This window comes from Mya arenaria, chromosome 9 (assembly GCF_026914265.1).
Source record: "Mya arenaria isolate MELC-2E11 chromosome 9, ASM2691426v1".
NCBI classification, from domain to species: domain Eukaryota; kingdom Metazoa; phylum Mollusca; class Bivalvia; order Myida; family Myidae; genus Mya; species Mya arenaria.
The window spans coordinates 37,197,534-37,203,769 of NC_069130.1; the positions used below are offsets into that span (position 1 = coordinate 37,197,534).

At 34.4% G+C, this 6,236-nt stretch overlaps 1 long non-coding RNA gene across 1 annotated transcript; it reads right to left on the reverse strand.

Annotated features, from left to right (window-relative positions):
• Positions 1–3,201: 3,201 nt before the first annotated feature.
• LOC128245552 (uncharacterized) lies at positions 3,202–5,861 on the reverse strand. The gene is made up of 4 exons (XR_008263179.1): positions 5,777–5,861; positions 4,558–4,657; positions 3,539–3,577; positions 3,202–3,296 (listed from the first exon to the last, which is right to left on the reverse strand). It is a non-coding gene; the product is annotated as an uncharacterized LOC128245552 (long non-coding RNA).
• Between the last annotated feature and the right edge of the window lie 375 nt (positions 5,862–6,236).

The window sequence follows — 6,236 nt, forward strand, 5'->3', positions numbered from 1 at the left end:
ATCAATGCATTATTTAGTAAGTAGTTAAAGGTTTATCACTCAAAATATATGTTTGTTATACATATGTATGCATTGATTTTGAATAAGAGTGTCACTTTAACAATTAATTTGATTTAAAAATTACCTGACAAGAATTAGGAGCTTAAGAATATGGAATTTAAAAAAATAATAAAGCAATACTTTTCATAAAATTAAAAGGCAGCAACAACAGTCACAGTATGTTTTAGCATATGCTATTTAAAACAATCTCTCAATATGGTCCAACTCGTACCCTACACATAAAAAGTACAAGTTGTATTTAAAGATAAATTCATGGTAAGTAAACAGCTACAAATTTAAAAGAAGTGACACTCTTATTCAAATTAACATTTTCTGTTTTTTTTTAACAATGTATCTTCTTACATTATGATGTAATATGTGCTTGTCAAAAGCAATAGAAAAATCAATTTAAAAAGTAAACAAGAATCGTGATGTGACAATATTTGTTTTGTTAAGGATTGGCAGAAGAAGTTCAGTTTCAACTGCTGTCTTCTATTTTTATAACAGTGACCTAGATCCTATGCGCCCAAAACACAATCTCATGAAAGTTCTCAATAAACTCTTCCTATATATCAAGTTTGGTCACAGTATATCAACCATAACTTAGGTTATTCAGTACCAAAAAGTAATATTTTTTCAGTAACAGTGACATTGACCCTAAGGGGCCCAAGGCATTCGAATGAAAGCTCTCCATTAACTTGTCATATATACCAAGTTTGGTCACACATTGTCACCCCTTACTTATTCAGTACAAACTATAATTGTACTTTTCAGCAATACTGACTTTGACCTAGATCATAACCCAAAACACAATAAACAAGAGCTGTCACAGTATGTGACGAATGCCCCCGAATGTGACATTGACCTACGAACAAGGCCAGTACATGAAAAGTTGATCTTGCCTTTATGTGTCAAATACATATGGCAAGTTATTTTAAATTTCCTCTGAACATAAAAAAATACCACCCATACTTGACAACCTACACTGTTATGTCCTTATATTCAGAATTCCCTTGTGAATAAACACTTAGTGTATCTTTCACCTTAGAGGTAGGGACATGGGTCTTGCACAGGACACGTCGTCTTCGTATGTGGAATACATGTAGCAAGTTATTTTAAAATCTGTCTTTACAAGGGAAAGTTACAGCCCGGACACGACAACCTATACCCTATGTCCTTGTATGCAGCACTCCATTGTAAATAAACACTAAGTGTGACCTTGACCTTTGAGGTAGGGACACGGGTCTTGCACGCGACACATCGTCTTGGTATGTGGAACATGTGTGGCAAGTTATTTTAAAATCTGTCCATACAAGACAAAGTAACAGCCCGGACACGACAACCTATACTCTATGTCCTTATATGCAGCACTCCATTGTGAATAAACACTAAGTGTGACCTTGACCTTTGAGGTAGGGACACGGGTTTTGCACGCGACACGTCGTCTTGGTATGTGGAACACATTTGGCAAGTTATTTTAAAATCTGTCCATACAAGGGAAAGTTACAGCCCGGACACAACAACCTATACTCTATGTCCTTATATGCAGCACTCCATTGTGAATAAACACTAAGTGTGGCCTTGACCTTTGAGGTAGGGACACGGGTCTTGCACGCGACACGTCGTCTTGGTATGTGGTACACATGTGGCAAGTTATTTTAAAATCTGTCCATACAAGAGAAAGTTACAGCCCGGACACGACAACCTATACTCTATGCTTATATGCAGCACTCTATGGTGAATAAACACTAAGTGTGACCTTGACCTTTGAGGTAGGGACACGGGTTTTGCACGCGACACGTTGTCTTGGTATGTGGTACACATGTGGCAAGTTATTTTAAAATCTGTCCATACAAGAGAAAGTTACAGCCCGGACACGACAACCTATACTCTATGTCCTTATATGCAGCACTCCATTGTGAATAAACACTAAGTGTGACCTTGACCTTTGAGGTAGGGACACGGGTCTCTACACGTCGTCTTGGTATGTGGAACACATTTGGCAAGTTATTTTAAAATCTGTCCATACAAGGGAAAGTTACAGAGCCGGACGGACGGACGGTGCGATTTTAATATGCCCACCTTCGGGGGCATAAAAAGTCTGTATGAACTTTCATATAAACCAAGTTTGGTCACAATATGTTGACCTTTAAGTTAATCAATACCAGTTCTTTTGCTTTTAATAGTAACTTTGACCTTTATATTGATCCCAGAAGCCTAAAACGCAATCTCATGAAAGGTCTTCATAAAGGCTTTCTACATACGAAGTTTGGTCACTATATGTCAAACCTAGCTAAAATTATTTTACACATAAGGTGACTTTGAAGACCCTTCCACCAGCCCGCCCAAACAATTAGCTTTCAAAAACCCTGTTAAGAATATATAAATGTGCCTGACATAAGAAATAAAAATGAAAAAAGGGCAATAATTTGTATTTAGTTAAAATGGAGTTATGTCACCTTATTGTAAGATGTTCATCATTAATTGTGCAAGGTATTAAGTCCATTAAATGAAGGCTATTGAAGTATTAACCTCATTATGTAATGACCCTGAACAACTGTATGGAGTATTAAGTGACTTTAATGAAGGGTTTTGCAGTTATGAGTGAAAATCCCTATGAGTGAAAATCCCAACTTGGTCTTAAACTTTAACCGGACGCTAAAGCCAAAGCAGATGCTGAGGCGAGTGGTATAACCCTCCTTATTATTCAAATAGTCCAGCTAAAAATGTTGATAAGGTACATACCAGTTTGATATTTTGTCCATTTAAAAATATAACCACTGGAGGGAAGGCATTTATTAAGTTTTTATGCCAACCCCATACAAAAGCAAATGTGCCTTTTGGGGTGCAAATTAGCAAAAAAGCCCAACCATATATTATTAAAAATCTGCCAAACCCGGTGGTTATATGTTTTAGGAGAATAGCCCTAAGTGTTAATTACACTAAATATCGCCTTATTACAGCTTTGTTATTGACTTAAGACATGAGATGTTTATAATGTGTATTAGAGAGGTCCAATATCTATCGTTTTTGTTTAAGTCCCAGTCTAATCAAGATATCAAACTGGTATGTACCGGTACTCCCATATTTTATTGAAATGATTCCAATAACACCCTTATCTCTGTTACTTAAGAATACAGTTGTCATAACAGAGCCCGTCCGCTTTAAGTCCACATTGGCAGTGAGATTAAATTAAAATGTGATTCTGTTCATTCTTCTTCAAACAGCATTCATCGTGAATCTCGGACATCTTTAATCTATTGGAAATAGAAAGAAGACCTTCATAGAAATTATTTCCATTTTCAGTTTTATGTATTTCATCATTATGGCAATTAAATAATAGTACAAATATTATCAAATTATTATAAAGATAATTTTGACTTCTGTCATCTTCATTGCATCTAATCCATCTACATTATACTATCCTTTTACAATTGACATCTTTTTTAAATATATATATATATATATATATAAATACTGAATGTCTAATAAACATTACCTGTAAAAGTGTCATGACTTGCACCCATATCTGTTTTAACTGAGTCTGTATCGGAAAAGAGTGCATAAAATCAAAGCTTCACATACAAATTAGCTTCATGTAATAAAGAAATATATAATGATGCTATGAAGACAAACATGCACTTATAATAAACTAGAGGCCTATGTTCTACTGGCTGGGTTTGTGTGGTCAACATCACTGTTTTCGAAAAGAACCAACCCCTTATGGATTCTGAATACTCATTTTTTCATAAAGGCCCATAATCTTATCATTTCAAGGTTTTTCGAAAGGAACCAAGCTCTAATGGATATGAAAATACTGTACAAGTTTCATCAAGATACAATCAAAACTGAAGACTGTATCTTGTTAACCAGCAACTGCTTACTGACACACTGATTTTTTTACTATCAAGGCCCATAATCTAGGCATGCATGGGCGGATCTGGCTGGTTTTCAAAAGGAACCAAGCTCTTATGGATATGTAGATACTGTTCAAGTTCCATCGAGATACAATCAAAACTGAAGGCTGTATCATGTTAACGAGCAACTGCTTACTGACACACTGATTTTTTATACTATCAAGGCCCATAATCTAGGCATGCATGGGCGGATCTGGCTGGTTTTCAAAAGGAACCGAGCTCTTATGGATATGTAAATACTGTACACGTTTCATCAAGATACAATCAAAACTGAAGGCTGTATCATGTTAAAGAGGAATTGTTTACAGACGCACGGAGGCACATACTACGTACACACTACCATTGCATAAGACTAAATGACTAAACAATAAACCAGTCCATTAGTTGAATAATTAAATTATATGATTTGTAATGTTCAGTCAACATTTAATGTATTGCACAAGCTCATGGTTGTTTAACATGTTAAACTTGTTAGGAATTAAATATCCAGTTAATAAACATATTATTATTTGGGTTTAATTGCTGTAACGTTTGTTATTCAAATTAAATGACGCAACATGTTCAAATGGTCAATTCAGCCCATTTCTAAATTTACCATTACCTGGTATGTTTGAATTGTGTTGACCAGGTGGATGAGGTTAATGGAGCAATGGATGATAAAGCGGCTGACTGCGAGTGCTGACATCTCTAGGCTTCAGGAACTGATTCAGAAAATTAATTGAAATTAATTCTTCTTGTATATTTATGTTTTTTCCCATTAATGATTTAAAAAAACAAACATAATTTCATTGCTTTTGAAGTATAAGCATGACAGCAAAAACAAATACTATAAATAAGCATATATATGAGAGACTGTCCAAATTTCATTAATCTGCACATTTGTAGAATTCATCATGAAAAATGGGCACATAATATTTGTTCTTTCTGAAGTTAACTGTATTACAAAAATTGTAATCAGATTTTGACTAGATTATGTACTGAACACATATGCCATGTAATAAAATAAAACTATGCCCTACATTCCTGTTTCAGTTCTTGTTTGGAGCACACCCAATATCAATGCAAAAGGTGCATCGCACATTTTTGTTCAAGATACATGTTTACAAGCGGCGCCATGTATAAGGCATTTTGAATAAAAAAAAAATTCCTTTTGTAAGTAAATGATTGAACACATGAATGAAATGACATACAGAATTATCATATCAACATTACAACAAGTTTATAATACTACTTGTTTTCCTACCACAGATTCTTCATGTTCTTTATGAAAAAGAAATTAAGAAAGCAGTGTTCATACATTTTAAATTTTTAATCCAGTGTTCTTTCTTACAATGAATGTAGTCAAATTATGTAGGGTTGAAGTATGTAGTTGCATTGAAAACATGAGAAAAGTAATGGGACATAAATCATTCAAAAAATTGTGTGCCTATGACAATCCTTTAAAAGAAAGAAGTTTGGAAGAAATTTATATACATAGAAAAAACATGATTATTTCATTTGTAGTACCGGTAATTCTTTTGCAAGGCCCAAAATCACGCAATGCATATCATTTGGTAAACAACACATTTTTCAGGCATGTGGGAAAAGGCTGTGACCTGTACTTTTGTTTTTAAACTAATATACGATACATTTAAGGAGGTTGCAATTATAAGTAACTTCTACTTCAATGAAATCGGCTCGGGTTCATATAAATCAGAAAAAGAAAGATACAGAAATCGAAATGTTATATACTTAATACTCTGTGTACAGCACTGATGATGATTGAATAACTGGTTATATACAAAACATTCCATATAATTTACATTGCATCAGGGACCCACCATCATCTTCAGTTTAAGGGGTTTCATGCGCTGCAGATCCTTGACATGTGCAAGCTGCTATTGCCCTTCTCTCCATTTCTATCTTATTGGCTGCAGGCTGAAATTTTTTAGTCTGCTTAGCACATCATACTTGGCAGAAGGTGGAATGAATTAATATTAACTTCAGTTATTATTATATGCAGTTATGACAGTATACGATCCAATGTTCTTCTATTACTTTTGATGAAAGGTTCTCTTCAAAGGACAAAAATGATAATCACAATTCTAATTGAAAAATATTTGTAAGTCATTACATGTATGTGTATCTTTTTTTCTCACAACAAGAAGTCTGCGCAGTTCAAACATTTATACGTTCTTAATGTTGTTACTTGGAATGCCTCCTAGGATGGCTCAAGGCACCTGCAGAGAAACAATACTTGTCAGATAGAATATGCATTCATATAAAACATTGGTTTATACA